Raw genomic sequence first — 25,414 nt, 5'->3', positions numbered from 1 at the left:
CCAGATGCTGCAATTGTGTGAGAGGAAGAAAAGAGGAATCTAATAATCCAAATTTATTTAAGGAAGATGTTTTGAAAAATAAAGGCTAACAAAATTAGGAAACATTTAAACAGAAAATCATTATGAACTCAGGATTTTGGTGGTTCCTAAACAATAGTGAAAATTGCAGAATTATTGAGGTTGGAAGGGATTTCTAGAGGTCACCTAGACAAAACTCCCTGATCAAACAGGCCCACCTAGAGCTGGGGGTTTGGACTAGATGATCTTGAAGGTCTCTTCCAACCAAAACCATTCTGCAATTCTATGACTTGCAATATTATGATCTGTTTACATGGAAAATATACAAATATTGATGGCAAGGACTGGCAGCACAGCCAGTGTCACCTAGAAATTTGAGTGTTACAACAGCATAAATTATCCTAGAGCAAGGCAGCATGGGATACTTTTTAATCCCTTTGGAAATACGTGTTATTTTTGGCTATGTTTATGTGTATTGTATGTACGGAACTGTTGGATCTGGTCAAGTGCTTGCATATGCTTCAAGGGGTGGTTGCTGGGGCAAAGGCCAAAGGAGCTTCTGTTTAAAAAATTAGGCTGGACATAAATCCTTCAGCATAAAATAAAGAGGCTCTGTGGAGCTACGGCTTTAGTAAGTTAAGCCCCAAGGAAATCTATTAATGTTGATCATGACTTTTCACTTCACCTGGCAGAGTTCTGCTAATGTGAGTGCATGCTTTACCCCAGAGCATGGGGAAGAAAAGAGACTGCTGCAGTCATGTCCTAAAGATTTTCAGTCTCTTCATGCCTGTTTGATGAAAACAGGGTCTATATCTCTTTTTTGGCAATATATTTACTTATCATTCTCAAGAGTTCTAGCACTAAGGCTATATTCATATATATTCAGCTGCATCTCTGTTTATTTACAGCATAGGTGGAGGGGCTGAATTTCCATGATATTGAGAAATTTCAATGTAAAAACTTTTTACATAACAGTAGAAATTAGTTACTTTGTCAAATAACTTTGGCACTAAAGTGATATTCAGAAAACTTAAATTCTATCTTTTTTTGTGAAATAGTGTGAGCTGTGGTTCATAATTAAAGAAAACTTGTTACACAATATTTTTTAGAGGCATGGCAAAACATCAATCACATTTTTTTTGAGGATTATCTAGGATTATCTACTAAGGCTAAACATGGTGATTGTTCAGAATTTTAGCTGTCACTTCATTTTTTGCCAACAAGGGGAAAATACTGCTCTTTCGTTTCCTAGAATATTGAAAATGAAGATAATTGCAACATGATACTTATTAAAAAAAAAAAACAAAACAGAAAGAACAGAGAGTGGAAAAACGAATTGAGTATAAGCAGATAAAGTTTTGGAAACAGTGATAACTCCCAACACAGATTTTTGGGCATAGTTATATTGTGAAATATGTTGCCATTTATCAACTTTAAAAAGTTTGAGTATTTTTTTTTTAATATAGAAAAATCTAGGATGATGCTTTTTTATTTGGTTTGTTTTTTTTCCCCTTGTCCTGTCTCTTTTTTCAACCTGTGGCTTGAAAGAAAGCAGCAGTGAGAATGAATTTCATGCTAGTAGACACTTTTAAGACTAGATTTAGCTGCAGTCACATTAGCTTAGATAATGGGAGAATTTTTCTTCATTGAAAATGCTCCCTGTCGCTCAAGAAAAACTCACTGAGGCAGCCTGCCATCTAGCTTTTTCACAGCAAAATAGGCTTGCAGACTGCAGATGAGAGACTCGGGAGCAGAGACAATTTTAACTTAGCCATCCCTAATTTATCTCAAGCTTTTTCAATTCATCTTCACTGCTCTATGCACACTGGAACACCAGATTGTCGACCCCTGGGAAAAGAATGCAGCCAGGGATCTAGAGAGCTGTCACATCCCGAGAAATATTTAAATTGTGCTGATTTTCTTCTGGAGTGCTGAGCAGAGGGAATGAAACTCTCCATCAAGTCATAGCTTTGCGGGCAATAGATCAGAGGATACTGCCAGTTTCTCTAATGGATTATTGTTATCGGGCAGGTTCTTCCTGAAGGTATGTAGTTACTCTCTCAATTCATTACCCACACTATTTATCAGGTAATGATCTAATGAACTAGTAATCCAGATACATTAAGAAAAATGTTAACTAAGTAGTCTGTATTGATTGAATGATGGCACTTTATTGCAGCATGTTTGCAGGTAAAATACTTACTGTAGATGTGTTGTACCTACTGCCAAGTGCTTTGTCAGCAATCCCCCCAAGCAAAAAACAATCCCTAACCTTTAAACAAAAAAGCAAAAATCCATTGTGCTGCATATAACATTGCCATAAGTTGATGCTGACTGTCCAGAGGATGTTGTTTTTTGAAACAATGAATAATCAATAGCAAAATAATTCTTCTGATTTTGAATTGGTTATAGATTAATATTAATTTTACAAAATATTTTCCAAACCTGGATATATGCAGAACTCCCCTTAAAGTACTACAAATTAGTTTTGGAGTTAGATATCTGCTTGTTTACTATGATGTTCTTCCCTTTCACATGGAGAGTTACAATATTTCATTCTGAAAATCTCTGATAGATATGTAACATAAGTCTGTTGTTGCATCTGTACTGCCACACTCCAGGAGCTGCTTAGTAAAGCATAAGGATTATATACCACAGCAGGAGGTTTAAAAATAAAAACTGTAAAGAATTTCTTGCCTTTTAAACTTCTCTGTTTATATAGGAGTTAAAGCATGTTCCTTCTAATCTGAATTGCTTACTGCATGTCTGTAGCTTGTGAGGCAGCCTGACCTAAAAATGAAAGATCTCTAAAATGCAGAAGCAGCCAGACATTTTTTGAACTATTCCAAGCGCGGGAGTTGCTGCAGAGATGGAAAAAGCACTACCACATTAAAGTCCTGGCCTTGTTTCATTTCCAAGTTGGCACTCTACTTGAGTACAAACAAAATTGAGCACGAATTTTCAGGTGCAGGGCTAAGCAAGAGTTAAGCCCTGAGAAAAACAAAAATTCTTATCTGTAGCTTCTTGTCCAGCACACTGGCTAGGCTGCTGTCATGCTACCAAGAGTAAATGATGTATGAGCTTGTCTGTGGTGTACTGGATAGTGCAGTGGATATGCTGAACTGGATTTTTAGTTACAAGTGACAGGCGTTTGTCATATTTTTGGATGTACTGCTGAAAGAAAGCAAGATAGAAGTAGGTAACAAAGCTGGAGGAGAAGGGGATCTCAAAAGCCTATATTGGTTAAAAGCAGTAAGTCTGAGATAAGAGCATTTTCTAGTATGTTTATCTTCCTCTATTTAAGGAATATAGTATATTCAAGGCTTTAATAAATATTACAGTAGTACATATTGCTCCTGTATGCAACACTTGAAAGTTGCTTTCGTCTAGTGCCTTGGAAAGGCTAAAGAATAAAGAAGAGAGATTGATTCTATCCCACTTCCAGTGAACTCTCTTAAAGCAGTTCCTTTCCTATGGACCTCAGAAAGACTGAGGTAAAGAGGCTTTCATTAAGCTCTCCCTAGGGACTCCTACCATCAGCAAGATATTTTTTAAAGGAAATGTGCACATTAGCTGTGTTTTTCCCAATCTCCTAGGCTTCTCATTTAAATATATAGAGGCATCATAACGTGCTTCTAGATATCCATGGATATTTCAGCATTATATGCTATCACTTATGAATGTCACAACCTGAGAGGGTAATACAGCCTTTTCTTATTATATATCGCTCATATGAAAAACTAACTTTTCTAGATCACATTCCATATTGTCTCCTTTGGGCCCAATTATATGTTTCCTTTTAAATGTTTGGCTACTGTAACCACTAGCTCTTTAAATATATTTTTTTCTGATATATGGGTTTGGGGAGTAACCAAGAGCAACACAAAATTATCTCAATTTTTTCTCTAAAGTAAGATGAAACAAAACACATTAAAACTAGATTTAAATGGGAGGATGATATTAAATAATAGAAAGTAAATGAAGATTAGTAGCTTTATGTTCTATCTTTACCTTCACGTTGTGTTTTTTTTTTCTTTTTTGTCTATCATGTTGTGCAGTAATAGCTCTGCCCCATTCTCTTGATAGAGACTTCTGATGTACCCACATATTATGCCATTTTCAGGTGGAATCTTCTGCTGCCTTCTGATATCCTCTTAGGCCACTTGTGAAAAGAACTGTATTACAAAATTTGGTATAGCACAGATAGATGAAAATATTCTGGGAAGAAAGCTGAAGCACAAATTCTTTGTTATGGTGTTAAATTTATAATCTGCAGTCTTCTGCCTGTCCTGGTTCCACTACTATCCCTGTTCCACCTTTAGTTTACTTTCTTTCTTCTTTCCTACATTAAAAAGTTCCTAAAAAAAAGAAAAAAAAGTTTTGCATAGGAATTTACAACAATACAACAAATACACCCATTTTATTTACATTCTTCAACAATCCTTCTCCAACACTACTTATCTCCTGTGTCCAATTTTGCTGAAGTAAGTTTAAGTGTTGGCTGTATTCCTTTCTTGATACCTTAGGTTCTACTCCTTCCTGTTCTGCTGTGTACTAGACAAATCATAAAACCAAAAGGACAATTTTGACCTTTGTATGCAATGCCCCTGGTTTTCCCTTGTGCTTATTTATGAGCTGTTTGAGTTTAGAGTTTGCTCTTCTCCCCGAGTGAGCCTCTAGAAGGTAAAGATATTACATTGAATGGATACTAAAAAGACAGCTTTTTACTTGTGTCATTCCTCTTCCTTCTTCTTTGAGATTTGTCAATGTGTTTGTGATAACACATAATTCTATGCAGTAGATAAAAATAATATCTCTAGGAATATTTTTTGAAAAAAACTAATTTGTGACTGTTTATCATCTATTCTTTGAACTCTAACAGGTAACTAGTGGGGAAAGCGCTTAGAAGAAGAAAGAGCCGGGGCATGAATAATAAATGTTCTCAGGGAAAACCTGGATATTTCTAAGATCAGGATGTGCTATGAACTGATTTGTTTCTTCCCTCTATATGTCTTTCTAGGTTTCAGGACTGATTTGTCACTGTTTAAGCATTTATTAAATGAATAACTTTGTTTCATATGTATCGTTTACACAGGCCATTAGCTAGACAACACATATACACTAATTCTGCTAAGATTTAAGTAAGTCTAATGACCTATGTATGTTTTCACACACTTAATTTCACAATTTTGAGTGAACAAGAGTGAAAAGATGGTTTCCCCTGAGAATAATTTCTGATTATTGTAAAGAAATTCAAGAAATAGTGGTGGAAAGAACACACAAAGCTAGTTCACACTTGCAAAGCTGTCTTATTTTGGTTGAAATTCCTCAACACACTCTCAAAATGTGATCCAGCTTCTTAAATTGTGGGATACCTTGCCTAGATACAGGTACAAGTCCAAGGCCTCGCACAAGTTTTGTGTTGTATCTTTTAGCCCATTATTTTAGTAATGCAAAATATCTGAAATTTTAGTAAGCATTAATATTTAAGCAACTGAGTAGATATATTTTCATCACTTAAGAATTAAAAAAAAAAAGAAAAATAAGCACTAGAATTCACTTCTCCTTCTTTACTTTGTCTCCATCTCTTAAGAGAATTCAGGTGAAATAATAACACAATTTTGGTCACTTATATTGTCCTAATAGAAAAAGTGTAAAGCAGATGGTATTTCTGTTGAAAAGGACATACCTCACAAAAATATTGATAAGTCCATGACTAAATGAATTCATATGAACTTCAGGGTAATATCTTTCAGATTATGTATTTTTAAGTTAATTTTATAAAAGTGGATGTTATTTCTCTTGTTCTATGATTATCTTAGTTTGATATATTTTAAGTAAAGCATTTTGTTTTGAAATACTTCCAAAGTTTTGGATTTTTTCTATTTGTGCCCCCCACCCACTCCCCACCCACCAAATGCTATGAAACCACATTTGAAAATCTGTAATAACTACCTGTTACTTTTCTGGAAAGCCCAAATTTTAGAGTAGGAAAACCTGTAAGTATATGGTTCAAAGATAATTTAAAATAAAGTTTTTACTGTAAATTTGATTCTTGTTCTGCCTTGCTATGCAGTACAAAGTAAATATGCCTCAAAAAGTGAGAATATTATATACCCTTAAACTTTTCTTACATTCTTTCTTTCTTTCATATATTGCTGAGCATAGAAGTTATTCTGAAATATCCTGAGCTGGTCTCTTCTTCTTGTCAACAAATCTGCAGAATTTTCTGCAGTAGGTATTTTCAGGTGCAATTAAAAATTTGGTTTGTTCAGGGAGATTCAATATTGCTTTTCCAACCTAATGCTGTCATTACAATTACTGTCTGACATAGAGAGATAAATAACATTACTGAAGAAATTACAGTAATTTATCTTGTTCTGAATGTCAATTAATATCCATTTCGCCTCATTCTCACACTGGTGGATGTCACTACATTGAAGCCAATGGAATAAATGAGAGTGGAATCAGATTCAGTATGTTTAAGTATACCAGTTTGCCCCTTAACATCCATCAGCATGAAGTTTATATCTTAAATTGTGTCTGTTAATGAGGTTTTGAAAGGTACATTATTTGTTTGCACATAAAACTACTTATGCTTTGCTTTTCTAGCTGCTGCTGAAGACTGGAAATGTTTTTCAACTGTCCATATCTTCTCAAATTTTGAAAACTACTTAATCAGAATTTAAGGCAGATGAAAAAATTCTATCTCAAAAAATTTAAAATAATTCCTTGACTGCTTATTACTTGTGATGCCCCAAATTTTCATTATTTTAAGTGGGTGAAATATGTATTTTGTATGGATCTTATTAGAAAGACACTCCTGAGATGTACTGCCATTAAAAAAACTTCTATTGAAACACTTTTTGGGTTCTAATTTGACTACTTTTGGAGCAGCAATTAACTTTAAAAAACCTTGGCAAGCATGCAAATTTTTCTGTGAGCCAAGAAGCATTTCTAGTTCGTGTTTTCAAATGTACCAAACATTATATGGAAGGATAGGAGAGTTCTCTGCAAAATCAAATTACAGTATTAAAAAAGGAGGAGTCCATAAATGTCTCTAGTGAAGCTTTACCTCCTTTCTGCAGTATTTCCTCTAATCCTATTTGATCAACTTTCATTTGTCAGGTTGAAATTTTCTGATATTATATGACAAAAGTTAGAGTAACTCAAATTTAAGAGGTTTTACTTTATAAGACTATTATTTTTGAAGAAATATAGTGGCCAGTAGGCTTTCCCTAGCTGTTTGTTCATATGCATTATAAGAATGAAAGAAGCTAATAAGGTATTTTACCTATCTTCCGCTTGCAAATTCATGAAGAAAACAGAATAGATAAAAGGAACAAAATAAAACCAAAACCAAAACCAAACCAAACCAAACCAACCAAACAACAAGAAAACCACAGATAAGCAAAATATTTTAATACACTAGGGAATATATTTTGTTTTATTTTCTGTGTTCTGTACTCCCAATGGATCTCTTGAAAATAATGTAGAACAGTCTCTGGAATTTAGGGATGATTTTTAGCACTTTGAAATTACTGAAATATCACTCCCATAGATGGCCTTACACACTCAGCAGTTGAATCACACTCTCCTGTGTTGTAATCTATCATATAGATTAACCATCATATGGTATTCTTTACTACTATTCCTTGTAGGAAGTGAGTTTGTGCATCAGTATGATGCAACAGCATGCACTTCAGCATCTTGCCAACACCAAAAGGAATATCATGCTAGGCCTTCCCACTTCAGGAAAGGCTGTGACTGTGAAGTTTGCCAAGCTTCTCCATGAGCCAGTAAGAACAAGTCTGATGAAAAGCTAGCTTCATAGAAGAAAATGAATAGTTTTTCTATAGGTTAGTAATTTCAATCATTTATCTAAGTATCTGATGAATCTGAGACCTGAATCACATCATCAAAATACCAGGGAGACTAAGGCTGTCAGAGTAATGAGGTGGAAGGAGGAATTTTCTCCTTTTTGCAGCTATAAACTGTTAAATTACAACAGCTATGACATTTAACCTCACCTTAAAACTGCCTTGCACTTTTTGCATGTCTTTCCTACCTCCTGTCAAAAAGTGTCAGTGGAGGAAAAATGAGATCTCTGCTCACTTTCGGAAAAGAACTTATTGCTCTGGTGTGTGCCTCCTTGGGGAAAGGCAGACTGGCAGCCAGACAGGGAGGTTTAAATCACCTAGAGCTCTCAAGCTTCCCTTGCCATCAAAACACCTGCTGCAACACTAGTTAAACTGTTAAGTCAATAAGGATCTTTAAGAACTATCTGTACAGTTTACCTGATCTTGTTAAACCAATCCCAGATCTGATCAATTTTTTAAAAGTATTTCACTACATACTTGATAGTGAAGTAGTTTTTGGGTTTTGTTGTTTTGGTTTTTTGGGCTTTTTTGAAGCAAGTTTTTCCAAAAACTTATTTTCTTGGTTTTTGTAATTCTGGATCTGTCAGTCCTCTGTGAGACGCAGACCCCCATCCCTCCTGATTCTGTGATTCTGCAACTGGGACAGAGTATTGCCAGGCTCTAATATAAACAGAGAGAGGAGTGGCTGGAGAGCAGCCCTTCAGGAAGGGATGTGAGGGTACTCCTCAGCAGCAGGTTCTACATGGGTCAGCAGTGGTCCTTCACAGCCCAGAGGGCAAAACGCATCATAGGATACAACAAACTCTGCATGATCAGGTGGGAAAAAGAGGTTGTTATCCCACTGTACTCAGTGCAGCCTCACCTTGAGCACTGTGTGCAGTTTGGGACCCACAATTTGAGAAGGAATGAGAGTCCTTCCATGCATCTAGAGGATGCTGATGAAGGGGCTGGAGGGAATGTCTTGTGAGGAGCAGCTGTGGACTTTGGCTTTTTCTGCTTTGCAATAAGGGAGTTTGAGGGGTGATAATAAAGATATTAAACAGGACTGACCTTAATTTGAGACATGTGAAACCTCACTAGTGACCATATGCCAACCTGATGTAGCATCATTCACCACTATGAACATACCAAGTGGAACTTAACCATGTACAAATCCATACCATTCTCTTAGTTGCTTTATTTAGTTTACTATTATTAGAGGGGAAAAAACAAAACAAAACCTCAGGAATGAAAGACAAATTCTTGCTTGAAATTGAAATTACCTGGCCATGTAAAAGCAACATGGGCATATTTTCCAATACTGATTTTGAGTAAATATTGGTAGACAATTACATTAATAGAAAGAGTTCAAATTCCATACTGAAAGCATCTCCACACATATGAAATGAGTGAGTATAAAAGAAGAGATAGATAGAAACCCAGAAAAAACATGTGAGCAGAAATATTGAACACATGGCAACGTTCACTATAGTGCATTGCTTCATAATGATCTTGGTAGAGAAAATTGCCCGGGTGTATGGATGGAACCATAAAGAGCAAGCAATTAAGTTTAGAGACAATAAAGATCACTTACTGGATGTGGTGCATTTATTCAAAATAAAAGTACTGCAAACAGTATCTCTAATGCTGTAAGAATGGCAGACTTCCAGATCATTTTGGAGAAATACTTAGTCTCTGTAGGCAATAGCAGTCTTGTAAGTACATGCAGATGAAACCTATTATTTTTTTTTCCTAGAAATTAATGTGAAAAAAAAAAATCCTGTATTGATAAAGAAGTAGACACACTCAGTGCCCAGGAAAATTTTTAAAATGCTCAAAAATTTAATCCACAATTCCATGCAGGTAACTGACTGTTCTCCTCAACAAAACCTGCAGGTTATCTTTTCCAATCCAGTATTTTTATAAACATATAAGGGCAGACTATTTATTTCTAATAGCTTGAAACTTCCCAGCCTCAGGGATAATTTAACTGAGGGAATGAATCTTTTCTTGTGAGTATCCCTCCTATCGTCATATGAGATTTGTACAAAAAGATATTCATTAACACTAGATCTTCTTGATATTAGTTTTGTTCCATATCCAGAGACTCCTGTTGAGATTTCCTGTAGGTTGTCTTCCTGCTCTGTGATGAGGATTTAGATTGTTTGGTATTGTCAAACGCTGTAACAGAATCTCAAGAATGCACAGCCCATTCCCAGTCACAGGTACAAGATCTGCAAGCAAACATACTTGGTTCAGTGCCATTACTGCATGTCAAAATTCTCATCTTCAAATAAAACCCATCTTACCCAAGTAAAACGTACACAAGGGCTCATACAGAGGCTTTCAAAAGCCTTAAAAAGGATTTTAGTTTTCAGTTGTGTAGACTTTTGTTTGGTTTTTTGTTTTTAATTTAGATTTAATTATGTGCAATATAAAAGACTATTTCATCTTGAAGTGAAAATCTGTTTGGCGAAGAAATAGAAAAGCATTTCTGAAATTTATTGGTACATCATGCCAAATTGAAATAACTTATCATCCTGAAATTTTAGTCATTGAACTATTAATCCAAAAAAATTGTTTCACCTTTTAGAGAACTATTACAAATTTACCATAGAAGATTGTTGTGTTCAGTACTGTGACTCTGACTTTATTTTACAGTGTGTTATTTCCAGTATCTACAACAAAGAATGATGCATCTTTTATAAACTGTTAGTCTGTGTTCTCTGCCTCCTTACTTCAACTAAGACTCCATTGTTATTTAAAAGCAAACAAACAAAAAAGGGTGGCCAAAATGGACTTGCTTCTAGTGTTAGGTGGGAAGGATTTTGTTGTGTGTATTTTTGTGATAGATATATAGATATGGTGATAATGAAAAATAATATCTTGTGACTTTGAAATGTAAACAGAACATTTTAATTTCTTTTGAAACTTAGTTTCAAGATCCATAACATTCTTACATATACAATTACACAAACCTCTATTTTCTATAATCTTTGCAGATACACATTAAAGAACCTATCTGAAACATAAGAAGCTCTACTTAGCAATTAAAATACTGATTAGCCGTGTTCTGATTAGTATACTTAGATTGAGACATAACTGTTTTATGCAATAGATTGTTAAAAGACTATTTCTTTTACTTTTCAAAGACTTCTAGTATGCTTTACAAAAAAGTTTAAACAAGACTATTTTGTAAAATAATACTTGTTTGCCCGAATAATGATTTTTCTGAAAAGTGGAAATATATTTCAATGTACACTTTTGGGAGTCAAGAATAAGATCCAGATATAATTTACTGGATAACAATGTTTACTTTTTCCCCAGAAGCCATCTTTTGCAAAGGGCAGGATGAAATAATTTCTTACATATAGAAGTATCTATATCTTTTAGTGCAAAATTACTAAAATTCTAACTGTCTGTTTCATGTAATACTTGGCCATTTTCCTTTCTCCTCCATATACCCCCATTTCTTCATTCAACCACCAACATTATGTCTAAGATGCTGGGTTAGGCAGCCTTCTGCCTCTCAAGACTTTCTCCTGACATTGCTTCTCTTATCAATATGGCAGAAAGGAATGTACAGATGGCTACATGGGTAACTAAACAGGAAAGTATCAAAGAATAAGTGCCTTTCTGAAATATTTTCCCTTCTCATTTAAGCCATCTAATTTGAGAAACTCGTGGGATAACAGCTTTGAAAATAGGCTGCTTTATTAGCATTCTGTCTATTCTTCACTCTTTTCCTTTCACTATGGCAGATGTTTAAAGGGGCACTGACTGAAAGCCCTGTTACCTTTGTAAGGGTCTCTCCTGTTGAGTGCAAGGGTTAGTTGACAGAAACAACTTCAGTTTTTAATGTAGTACAGTGCAACCAGGAGCAGATTCACTTTAGTAGCATGGAGGTTAGTTTGTACACTCTCCAAAAACTAGTCGTAGATTAGTTCAAATTCACATGGAGTCCCACATACCAGCTCAGATTTCTCCCTGTTACCAAAACAAGTTAAAGTACCTGTGTTTTGCATGGCAATCTCACTGTAAACATATATTGCACCTCCTTAATGATGCCATGTTGTTATTGGGCCCTTGCTGTCCAGGTGAATCCTTAGAACATGAGTGGTGAGGCCGTGTAAGTGTGACTGGCATCTTGCTTAGTGTTTGCGGTGTGGAGACAGGGACTAGTATCCTGGTCACTTCTGCTGGATATGCTATACAGATTTCTACTACAATTGACTGGCATATCTTTATTGAGAAAAAATAATTTTAAGGTTTTCCTTGAAATGACTGTTCATATCACAATCTTACACAAATATTTAATGTCCAACAGAAGATTGATTACTGAAATACCAGGTTCAGTCACGATTTTAATGAAGACCAGTGCTGCTTAAAACCCAAGCTGTATGTTTCAATAGCACATAAATTTATCAGCTGAGATATGTAATGTTCCCAGACTGTTGACATGTAGAGTGTGAGTTTTAATGAAATGAGTTTGTGCAATATGGAGAGAATGCTACCACAGTACTGCTTAATCGATTAGCAGAGAAGACTACAAAAATATCCCCTTTCTGTAGATACTGGGTCCAATTGCTCCATACACTGCTGTTGAAGCAGATGATGGATATTTAATACTAAATAGGTGCCCTGGTTTGTATGCTGAAATATTTCCCATTACTTAAAGAATGTGCTTATAGAACTGATATATTGCATTACTTTGTCATATCTTGTCAAGTTGAATTGACTTGTAATGTAAACTATGTAACATGATATGACGTCCTGCAATTTGCCGTAATTTGATATAACATAATTTAGCAGGTCAGAAATGTAAAACAAACAAAAATTTGTCCATGAGGAAATTCATGCTGTTCATTTAGGCAAATGTGAAAAGTGTTTTTGCCAGAAAATAAAATAGAAACATATTCCACCTGATGGGTACTTGCCTAGAAATATTCCCTATGCAACAGAGTAGAATTGTTTTACCAAAAGAAATCTTGGAGATGATGATTACTTAGTTTTACTCATCATGGGTCGAAGTAATGTCTTGAACAGTTGCCATTTTCCTCAAAAGCCATCAGAATACAACACATTAACCTAGGATCTGGCTTTCTAGTAATATTTTAGTACAGTGAATGACAAATTTTCAAGTCATTAGCATTGACATGTTAACGATCATGTTGAAGCAGAAAAAATATTTTTGCATGTAGGAGTTGATGGACTCATAGCTTTGTGATCATTGAGTCAAGAGATTTATGTTAACATGAAATCCATGTCAACCAGAACTGACAGTGTCAGGCAGGTGTCACCTGTAGCATCAAAGAGTGATTGACAGAAAATTCATTACTTGATTAGGGGCTTAATTATTTTGCTTACTCAAGGCATCTCCTTCTTATCAGCCTCAGGCACTAACCAGGGCATAAAGCTCTGGGGCTACAGAGAAAGAACAAAAACAAGGTGAATAACATGGAAAAAAAGACAAAACTATTCCATTTGTCATGCAGCAATTTATAGTTCTTAGACTGTCCATATAAATGGGAGAAAAACAATGCTTGAAATAAAGCAGAAGACAATCTTTGGCAAAATTACTTTTCTAAGCTACAGCTATGTGAAATAATCTACAATTGAAATTCATGCTGAGCTTTGAGATGCAGCAATCTCCCAGCCTTGCTGCAACACAAATCTTTATAATGGCCAATCAAAGAGTAATATATGAAAAATTCTAAATACTATCAATCCATGGCAAGATTGTTCTTTTAAAGCTGTATTGTAAAATTTATTCTTTATTTAAGATGTAGAAATGAAAAAATCTAACTTTATTTTATAAATATTTTGTATTATACATTGTTAAAAGGTACCAAGATTCTTGATACCCACTATTATAGCTAAATATCACTGTATTTTGTATGAGAGACTTTCTGGAAGAAGCAAAATGTTTCAGAAACTTTTTTCAAATATCAAATATATTTTGTTTCTTTTATCTGTTCAGTTAAGTAGTTTCTGATATTAATTACTTAATATTAATTAATGACTTAAAAAAAAAAGATAAACAAAATGTCTTATCTTTTTCTTTATTATCCCACAGACTTTTTGGAATGAGCTAAAGTGACACTGGGCAAGAACTAGCAAAACAGTTCTCTTCCTAAGAATATCTGTATCCAGGAAGCTAATAATTTTGAAACTTCATACTTGTTATTATATTTTGTATAAAACTGAATCAGTCACATAATGTCTCACAAGAACTCCTTCTAACTAATGACATGAGGGAGTACATGGAGGAAATGGGCACCTTGGTTAATTACTATATCGTCTTCCAGACCCTTTTGAAGAGCTGGTGACACAATCACTTTGCTTTAGCCATATAACATCCCTGCTCTGACTGGGGAGGCTAAGTCAAATGTCTTTTGTATATCCTTCCTCCCTAAATTAAGCTATAATCCTGTGAGTCTATGTAATAAAATTATTTGAGCATGTATAGGGTTTTAAAAGAGTATATGCACAAAGAAGCAATGTTGCAGAACTACAGAATGGCTGAGGTTGGCAAGGATCTCTGTAGATCATCTGCTTCAATCCACATGCTCAAAGCACAGCCAGCTAGTGCAGGTCAAGCAGGTCTGTGTCCAGTTGGGATTTGGTAATCTCTAGGGATGGGGATGCTGCAAAATAAATGGCAAATCTTCTGTGTTTGATCACCCTCATAGTGAAAATATCTTTACTATATTTTAGAGGAATTTCTTGTATTTCAGTTTTTGCCCATTGCCTCTTGTACAGTCACTAAATAACACTGAGAAGAGCCTGGGTCTGCTTTCTGAGCAGCTCTCTTGAATATGGATAAGATGACTTCTCTTCTCCAAGCTGAACAGACCCAGACCTCAGACTCTTTTTTATATGAAAGATTCTTCAAGGCCTTAATTATCTTAGTTATCTTTGTGGTATGTTGATGAACTTGCTCCAGTAAGTCCATGTCTCTCCTGGACTGAGGAATCCAGAACAGGATGCTCCAGGTGTGTCTCATCACGGCTGTGAAGGGGAAAAGGATCAGCTAACCTGATGGCAGTGCTCTGCGTAATGCATTCCAGGGTCATCTTGGACTTCTTTGCTGCAAGGCCACCTTGGTGTTTCATGGTCAGCTTGTTCACCAGTACCTCCAGGACCTTCTCTGCAAAGCTGATTCTTAACCAGTTGATCACCAGCGTGCATTAGTGCCTGATGTTGTTCTTTCCCAGTCACAGGACATGGGCATTTTTCTTTCTGGAAATTCATGATGTTCCAATGTACCCATTTATCCAGAATTTGAGGTCCCTCTGTAACAGAGTGCACCCATCTCATGCATTCCTGACACTCTGAACAGTTTTTTAAAATCATCCATGTTATTAATGAAGAAGTAAAAAAGCTTTGTCTCTATTATTGGTCAGTAATGATTGAAGGCATATATAACCAGCAAAGACAAAATGATCAAGGCATAGGATACCTCAGCCTTTCCCATGTTCTTTGTCACCAGTTCTCCTTCTCTAATCAGCAAAGATGATGGTGGGCCTTCAGCTTCCTTTTGCTGATGATACATTTGGAGGAGTCCTTCCTCTTTCCCTGCATATATCTCAGCAGGTTCACAAGTCCAGGTGGAATTATTCTTTCCCTGCAATATCCCTTGCTTTTTAGGATAAATCTCTTTATATTCCTTCTGGTAACCAGGCCCTGGTTTCACTTCTTTTATGTTTCATTTACGTTTAAATTTTGTTAGGTTCTCCTTGTTCACCTGTAAAGGCCTTCTGTCACCTTTTCTTGGCTGTCATTTTTGGCTTGATATATTTTTAGAGTCTGGAGGAGCTGATCTTTGAGAATCACTGACTGTGTGACTTATTGACTCATTCTCTGTGTTAGATGTTAAATAATAGACAGCTTTCTCGATTTTTTTTTTTTTTTCAGAACAGTGATAGTTCGCCTTGACTTAGAATATGCTTAGAATAATATTAAAGTGTAACTAAGTAGGGAAAGGGACTATTTGAAAAGATGTTGACTTTCTGGCAAGAGATGAATTATAATCAGCTCACATCACGTGCAGAATGGTTACTTTTTAGCTAAATAAAAAGCTTTCTCTAAGGGCTTCCTTTGTCAATGTTAAGCATGTCCTAAAAGTAATATCTTATTCTGGCAAATAGCAGATAAATTGTGTGTAACAGAATCAGAACTGTAAAAGATCCCTGATAAATTTTCTAACAATATAATATATAATTGTTCAATTTTAAGAGTGTGAAGTTACCTTTTTCTAGAAACATCTTCATATCTAATATTCTATTTAAGAAGAAAAAAAAGAGCCACAACAAAATAAAGCATTTTTCAAGCATGAATCATTATTCTATCTTATCACAAGTGTTTACATATATGTATAGAATATATTATGTGTAGTATAAAATATTCATGTAGAATTGTCAATCTTTATTACCGCTTCCCTTATCAAGCAACAAAATAATTTTTACATAGCCTAATATGTCAATATTCCATCTTCTTTGTAGTTACCTTTATCCAAATTACACCAAAATGTCCAGCGTTTTCATAGCAAGTATGAAAACAGGTACAAAATTAGGTGCCAGTGCAAAGAGAACCGCTGTGGACTCTGGCAGAGTTTTGTTCTTTAATGCCCACCTGACTTGTTGCTAGGTGCTCAGACACAGACAGCCTTACTGAGATACTCAGGCACTTTGGGACAGAGGAGAACCAGAATCTTCTCGGTGCTAAAAATGTGCACATGTACAGTGAGGTTTTTCCTCTGACATTCCCCAAATAGCAAGGGTCGTGTCAATGAGTGTCTCTCTCCATGGCAGCAACTGACAAAGCCTACAATTGGGGGTTTATGTGCTGATTACCCACCTTTAGCAATTTGTTCTTAGGGAGATCACATTCTAGTCAAATTCCAGCAGTCACAGTCTTACTAGAGAGCAAATTTCCAAGTTGCTTGTTTAAATTCATTAATATACTTATGTATCAGCTCATAACGATGGGGTGGGAAGTTTTCACACTTAACAAGAAAGACCCTAGGTTGTTTGGGCTTTTTTTATCCTTAACATGATAAAATACTTCTGTGTAGTATTTCAACTTGTACTGAGGGAAAAAAAATGTTTTCCATTTAAAATGATATCCATGGCTGAGAAGCTTTTAAACTCTTTGTTAGAAATGTGCCAGATGAGTATATTTTTTCAGCCTTACTGTACTGCTATGGTGCTAATGTCTATATAAATTAGAAGAGCTTTTCTTCCCAGAATGACTTCTATTAATTTGGATACAGACCAAAAATCTTCTGAATTTAAATTCTTATCAGCTCCTCATTTCACAATAGGTTTTTTTATTATCATTACTGAACTTTTTGAGAAAATGAGAATCCAATATTAATACTATGGCTAAATTGATGTTATTTGCACAACATTTATCCTAGTTATTTCAATAATAGGAATTTCATTATTTTAAGCAATTTCTGAGATTTTAAGGGACAGTATAGAAGTAAACCTATTGGTTTTGGTGATGGATAACTTTATAGACTCTTTCTGAACTTTTAAGTGCTAACATGATTCACAAATTCAGTTTTCATTAATTAATGGCATGTTATGATATGGAAAGAGTCAACGATGAATCAAGGCCTGATCAAGGTAAAAGAAAAATGATAGCATTCCTTCAGCCTGTAATAATTCTATCAGTATTACACAGATCCGTTGCATTTCTATGGTTCAGTTAAGCCTACAGCCAAGTCTACAAGATGGAACTGTACATAAGGGCTCTGTTCTTACTTAGCAGAATGACAATGATAGTAACACTAAAGGTTTGAAGCATTTTGAATTATTTCTGCTCATTCAATATCCCAAAATGTAAATAATTAGCAAAAACAAAATGGCCTGTAATCTATTATACTGTGATGCTAAAATATGGTCTAACTGCCTAGCTTGCTCATTCAGTTTCTTGCATCCATGCTTTTTGTTTAAAAAGATGTAGCCAAGTAGCAGAGAGGAAGGTTCCCTGGCTATGTTTTTGCCATTGATTCCACTTTAAAGAGGAGCGATTTTTTGTAGAGGGGAAAGTTCTCCTTCCCTGAGAATTCACAACACTTAGCTCAGGAGAACTTCTGTACTATTACGTGAAACAGATAGATGTGTAAAATCCAAGAAGAAGAAATCCTGAAAAATCGAAATAGGTGGGAGACTGCTGAAAGAAGCAGAGTAGTTTTTCAGCTAGTAAGTCACAGGCACAAGAAACTTTACTTGGACTCGCAGGAAGGACATGGAAAGTTTTTCTCTGTAAATCAAAGAAAGTTGCTGAAATGGAATAAAAGAATCAAGAGGATGACATTTCCTCCAACAAACCATTGGGATGGTTAGAATTGCTTATCAGATATTTTATTTACTTTATTTTCTTCAATATCTTATTTTCTGTGCTTTAATAAAACCTAATTTACAAACCTTTTGCTATCTGTTGTCAAACTTACATGAAGAAAAAAGAGGTAGTAGGATGAAAATTCTCTCAAGCTTGTGGCTGACTCATAACCACCTCACAATTGTATGCAAAATTGTCATTTATAGACTATTTGTCCAGTGCTTCTCAGGAAAGATGAAACTGTGGATGCCTCTTTACATGTAATTTTAAACAGTGCGTGAATCGGAAACATTCTGCTGTTCTGTAAAGTTTTCTGAAAAATGAAGTAACTGTTTGCTTCTACACTTGAATAAAACAAAGATCTTGGTTATGGTAAGAAGACTTGTTCAACTGCCTTTCAGTTGATGTGTCTGTAATCCAAGCCATACAAAGAATGTTCAACCCTTGTTTGTTAGGAAATTTCTTTATTATTTCCAGGATTCACACAGTACTTTGAGAGTAAAGTGACTCTGGTTCAAAGTAAATAAAAATCCCATGTTTTTCCTAAATTTGGTTTCACTCCAAAAACCAATGAGTTTTTAAACATGATGTTGTTATATACATTGAAAAGGTAACATGGATGGATCAGGGAATGTTAAAATGATTGTGTGGCAAGTGTGTGCATATTCTTCAACAAACAGCAGTGACAAAACCACTGTCAGTGAAAGAAAATGAGAGCTTTTTGGTATCAAAATGGCACCAAATCTGTATATTTTTTTTTCTTTCAAAAGAGTAATATTTTCCTTTATTTCTTCCAAACTAAAACTGCCAGGAGGAGTGCATGTTTATACTGGGCTTATAAGATCCATTTATAAGAGTTGAAAGGGTCAAAGACAGCACTCATGGCCTTTTGCATAATAGAGTTTGATTTCTTCTTTAACATTTTGATTTTTAACTGTTAATGCACAGGTTCTCAATGCAGAAAAGTACCTATTTAAAGAGGGTGATTCAGATCATGGAATATGGGTGTAGAATTTCAGAAACTTAAACGTCAGACTCGAAAATTCAGCAAAACTCCCCCCAAAACTAGCATGGTGAAGATTCAGTGGAGACAGATTATTACAAAGACTTAATATGACAAATGCAGTAAGTTGTTTGGTGTAACTTTGTAACCACTACTAGTATAAGAGATAAAATTTAAATCTGCAGAACTACTTTCATTTCAAAATATTTTGCTGTTAAGGTAAGAATAAGTTTTAATAGGTAATCTCTAAAGTGATAACTTCACCAAAGGAACCTTGCTCAAAAAGAAGGTGTTAGTTTCCAGAAAGAGCTATAGTTCTTCAGTGTGGCTTTTTAAAGTGTGATTTCTTATCTGAAATCTCTTCCTATCAAGATTAGATGCCAGCACAGTACTGAATTCTTTTAAAAAGATTTTAAACAATTTGTGGTTCACATGGATGCAGATAGCAAATGCTTCTGATATACTTCGATGATCTTGAGAAATATTATTATGACTTTAAAGAAGAATGATGAATTGGTGTGATTTCAGGACTTTTTGAGACTAACTGAATAGACAATTAGGTAAAAGCTTTTGCCCTGTACAAGAAAATGCGGGGTTAGATTTATGTCTCTTTAATCTATAGTTTGAATGATGAGTAGTTTGCATCTAGATTAAGGTCTTGGATCTAAGGTAGTCTTTCTTTCTGTTTTTCTCTTGATATTAAAAATTGAGGAAATTAACCTAAAGAATAATTTTAACAGGAAGCAATTAAAAGACTTTTTAATGTATTCATTTTCTCAGTATGCATTTCCTCAGTAAATGACCCAATTATGTGTTTTGAGATTTTTAAAGTTTTATCTCCTTTTATTAATATCTCTTACTTTCATTGTTGTAACTAATTTAAACAAGAAATTTTGCAAATTTCTTTGATATATGTTTGTATTGAGCTCTCTCTTAAGCAGATATATTTTTTTGTTTCACTGTAAGATTTTTTCCAGTGTTATTGTTTTGTAAGAATGGTACCACTTCCTGTTTGCTAAGTAAATTATTTTTTCATTCAGGTACATATTATTTAATCATTTTCACAATATGTAATTGCTTAATTCCCTTTGTGAATACAATGTAATATGATGTAGAACTGCTGAAATAAACATCTGAAAAAACCTGAGCCTTTCCCTTTCTTTTCACTAGACCTGTTCTCACATTAAATTGTGGATTTTGCACTTTACTCTGCGATGTTATCTATTTCTAATATACACTGGCAGTAGAAAAGTGCTGAAAAGAAAATTTAAATTTCAAGCTTTGAAGTATCTGGAATATGTTAACACGAACTCTCCAACTAAATGTGCTGAAGAGAATCCTCCAAAACTAGGATTTCATAGTTTCCCTGACACTTAAAAAGGGTTGAACATCCTATCAGAACTGAAGTTTGGCTTTCCTTACCACTGAAACGTGTGGAGTGATACAAAATTATATCTTATCCTGTCATGGAGTTCAGGCTAGAAAAAGGGATATGGCCAGACATGAGACTTGTAAAGTGCTTCCATTTCCCACACAAGCTAACCATACATCTTTGAAACTAGCACACTGCTAAAGAAACACAGTCAATAATGCTTTCCTAGTTCCTTTTCTGCTGCATTTTAACTTCTGAAGCAATAACTATCATTGATTGTTCTTCTTGGGATACTGTATAAAAGGAATGCATGAAGCAGAGTATTAATTTGGGTCAGATATTAATATCTATCATTAGAAATGCAATAGAACTATCAGTATTTGCAAGAGATGTAGGGTGTTTCTGCTACAGTTTGCTGCTTTACCATACCTGAATATAATTCATGCAGGAAATGATTGTATAGGTTGCATATCCACCAGTTCTCCCTGGCAATAGCTGATTCTTCATTTTTTAAGAAAATGTGAGTGGGAAAGAGCTTTTCCAAAAAGGAACAGTTAGGAGCAAATGAGATTCTGGCAATAATTTTCTGCATATTTTTTGAAAATATGAAGGAAGTTGCTATGTAATATTTTATCACTACCTCATTATTAAAAAATAAAGCAATTGGTATTGATACCATAATTAATTTTGCAGGCTCCAGAGACAATTTTGAACAATTTAATATTTGCAAACGGAGCTGGAGAAGTAATCAAGATAGATATGGTACCTATGAGGGATGCTTCCTCTTATCCATGTTAAACCTTGTTTGTACTGAAATGGCAGTGCCAGACGTAGGTAAAAAACAACTGGATATTTCAGAAGAGATAAACAAGCAGAGTAATAGGAATGAGTACATTGGAGAAATCTTTGAGCCACAGATTTAAATTTTTTTTTATATTCCTAAATCAGTAATACTATTAATTAATTCTTCTATGATTATTATAATGCTGACTAGATAACTTATGTCAGAAAATATACTTAGTAAGTCAAAATTGCTTTTATTGTAGGAGAAAATATCTGCTTCTAGCAAGTGACTTAGAACTAGATTTTCAAGCCCTTGCGAAAAAAATAATCATGATATATTTATATTCTTTACAGTGAGACACAGGAACAGGTTCCCCAGATAAGTCTTGGATGCCCTCTTCCTGGAAGTGCTCAAGGCCAGGATGGATGAGCAGCCAGGTCTAGTGAAAGGTTTCCCTGCCCACAGTAGAGGAGTGAGAATTACATGATTTTTAAGGTCTCTCCCAACTCAAAGCTTTCTATGTTTCTATGATTCCTGGAAAATTGATTTTCAAAAAATGCTGCTATTCTTTTGTTTGGTTATTACTAAGGATTTATGTGATGTGTAGGGTTCAGAGCAGGAATGTTCAGTTTGTGTAATTTGGTGGGCTTCTAAAGGCATTTATCAAACTCATGCCACACCTCCACTATCTTGCCTCCGTTATATTTCTTCTTGCCCATTGTAATACTGCCAAATTCCCTACTTATCATTGTGTTATTTTTGGCTTTGATAGGATAGTGACGCTCAACGTTACTTAAGAGACTAAAAGTAATTTTATTTACTAAGTGAGAAGTACTGAGGTTCCTGTTATCTAAAAATTACTCTCTGTCCATATGTCTTAGTTTTTACGCCTGTCTCTCCTTCTTCTCATAGATCTTTCTTTGAAAATTTGAATTTGAGTGGCAATTCATGAGCCTGATGGAAGGACAATCACAGTCCCGTACCCTTTAGGATGGTAATCTTATAAATATATTAAATGATACTTTTTGATCTAGGAATAGATTCAGATTTACCATTTAGGATCTAAACAGTTATTACAGTATTCAAAATGCAGACCCCCAGAACCGACTCACGCTTCCCTACATGGTCAGTATAGCAAAGAGCAATGTGTGACTGTAAGCAAAAGACAGGCTGTGACAGAGGAAGACAAGAGAAACTGATTTGGTTAGAAATGGGCATGTGGACAGCTATGTAGGGACTAAAAATGAAGCATTGTAGAAAATCTCAGTGTAAGACTTTGAAGAATGGAGAGGTGGTTTTGATTTTAAAGTAAAACTGATTTAATTTCTGTACATTTTCACAGTCAAGTGCACAAATTCACAAGCACCAAAATATGTGTGTCTGTGCAGCAGGCGGCCTGGTAAATTTTTTAACTGCTCTAGAATGCCAAAAAAGTATGAAAACTGGTAAATAAGTCCATTTTTAGATAAAATAAATAAGTCCATTTTTGAAGAATAAGAGGGGAGAAAGCTGATCATATTCAATTTGCTAAACAGTTGATACTTTTATGCTTAAACTCTAACATCATCAGTATTTCTCTTAAAAAGGAAAAAAACCAAAAAGAAACTATGAGATGAGCATAATTATAATCCTCAAAGAATCCAGACCCAGCTCTATTGTGAGATAAATAATTTTTTCAAGCAAAATAAGAAATCTGCCCTCATTGGCTTGTTCAATGTTATGTGTATATGCAGTAAAGTGTATCTTTTAAGTAAAAATCTGTTCCTGACAAATTGACAAAGTAATTTAGAGGCTGTCTTTGCAATTATCTCAGCCATGGCAAGCAGAAATTACGCCATATAGTAGTCAGGGGATATGAACACTGTATTAGGCCTTTAAAAATCCATATTAATAATGAGTATTACCAATTTCAATGAACATCCACAAAAAATTGAAAATATTAGATTATCTGTCTCAAAAGATTCAGCCAAAGCATCCAGATGATCACCTGCTTTGAGAATCTTCTGAAATTGCCAGATCAGGGATCTTGTAAATAGGTGGGGGGAAGAAACTGTCTTCAGGGCAGAGCTCACAATGCTGGTGAAAAAGACACCTTGGAGATCCACTGTTTCCTCACCACGGGAGTTTTCCAGTACTTTGCCATAGATGATAGTCAGTTTTTAGAGTTAATCTTATTTGAGTGAGGTATGGTCTCCTTGCTGTGATCCATCATAGCATGTTCTTGACATGGGCTGGGCATGATCAAGGCTATTGCTTGCAATTGTAAGACACAACGTGATGCTTCTCAAATTACTGGTTCAATGAAGTAAACAAAATGCATTTTTTTAAACAGGTAGATACCAGGTTGCAGCTGTAGAGCTGGTCCTTTACTGTATTTGGTAGATGTGATTCGTGGTAAATGTTTGATAGACTCTGAACTAAAACAGAACACAAACAGCTGTCATGCAGACAGTAGGATTTTCTCTCTGTATGCTGCTAGCAGACTTTACCAAGGGCTCCTCCTGTAAAGAGGGACATGCTTTTTAATGTATAAGGCTGCATGGTAGCAACTGCCCTGTACCACTTAGGAAAAATGCTTATTAAACAGGCCTTCAGTAAAAAGAGCCTCAGAGATAAATGCTTCATGTCTATGACTCAGTGCAGAACTGGGACTTCATCTCACATTACGCAATGTAATTCTTCTATATGCAAATGTCTAAGAGGGAATTTACTGTATGATAACATGCATGAAATGTGATTATGCTCATGCTTAGCTTGTGTTGTTGATTGTCTTTTAAATAAGCATAATGATCAGATAGTGTACAGAAAATTGCTTTATTATTCATCTAACTGATCACCTGTCCTTTAATTTTTCACATTTATAAACATAAGCTTCTGAAATAAGAATACTTAAATTTTAGCTTTTCTCCAATTAATGAAAAATTATTCTCCTCAACAGAATGTCTTCTGTGTTCTCTGTTTTCTCCTTTCTGTTCTTCCTTCACCTTTTTTCTATCAGTCCTTCGTTTTTAATTGACTCATAAAAGTAAAGAATATTTTTTAAAAAATTTTCTTTTACTGCTTCTGTTCAATATTTATAACAGAGGGAAAGAAAAAATTTTTAACAGTCACAACATCTTAGAAAACTAGATTCCAGAAGGCTAATCTTACCTTTTTCTGTAACTAGTGGTATGAAAGATACTTCTGCTTATAATTGTCATGAAGGCAGTGAATGCCTTCTCTGTTAAGTAGAGAAGTGTCTGCTAAGATCTTTAAAGTATCTGACTAAGTGCCTGGAGTTAAATGATGTGCATTCATCCTTCATCTGGATCACAGATCAACCAGTATTCAAAAGTTAAAACATCCTTTGCATATTGTCCAGGTAAGGCTCTCTGGAATAATTTCCTTTGAGGCATTCAGAGGAATGTGGCCTCAAACCACCACTCGCAGGAGTCTGTTTGGAGAAGGTACCTGCATCCTGCTTGACTCTCCCCACCTTAATTCAATCTTTCTCAGCAATCTCAATCTCTCCTTGATAGCATTAAGTCACAAACTTGGACACGCAACACCTTCATTCCACGCAAACCTTATGAAGTTTGACAAGGCCAAGTGCAAGGTTCTGCACGTGGGTCAGGGCAGTTCCCAATTTCTATAAAGTCTGGGGATACAAATGGATGGAAAAATTGGATGTAAGCCAGCACTGTGCTCTTGCAGTCCTTCAAAAGAAATGTGGCCTGCAGGTCAAGGGAATTCATTCTCCTCTGCTCATGTGAGACCCCACGTGGAATCCTGCATCCCGCTCTGGGTTCCCCAGTGCAAGAAAGATATGGGCAGATCAAGGGGAATACAGATGAGTTCTATGAAAATGGTCAGAGGGATGGAACACCATTGCTATGGAGAAAAGCTGAGGGAGTTAGGGTTGTTTAGTCTGCAGAAGAAAAGGTTCTGGGCAGACCTTATTGTGGCCTTCCAATATATAAAGATGGCTTATAAGGAAGATGGAGAAAGGCATGTAGAGATAGGATGAGGGGAAATGGTTTTAAACTGAA

At 35.2% G+C, this 25,414-nt stretch overlaps 1 protein-coding gene across 6 annotated transcripts in view; it reads left to right on the top strand.

The window, feature by feature from the left end:
• Positions 1-1,675: 1,675 nt before the first annotated feature.
• Positions 1,676-25,414, top strand: part of MGAT4C (MGAT4 family member C) — a 333,638-nt gene continuing 309,899 nt past the window's right edge. For all 6 annotated transcript variants that reach the window (XM_019279763.3, XM_010413780.4, XM_010413784.4 and 3 more), the window contains exon 1: positions 1,676-2,062. The gene's annotated coding sequence lies outside the window, so the exon portion shown is untranslated. The remainder of the gene's footprint in view (positions 2,063-25,414) is intronic.

This window comes from Corvus cornix, chromosome 1A (genome assembly GCF_000738735.6).
Source record: "Corvus cornix cornix isolate S_Up_H32 chromosome 1A, ASM73873v5, whole genome shotgun sequence".
NCBI classification, from domain to species: domain Eukaryota; kingdom Metazoa; phylum Chordata; class Aves; order Passeriformes; family Corvidae; genus Corvus; species Corvus cornix.
This window is presented reverse-complemented; position numbering and strand designations above follow the sequence as displayed.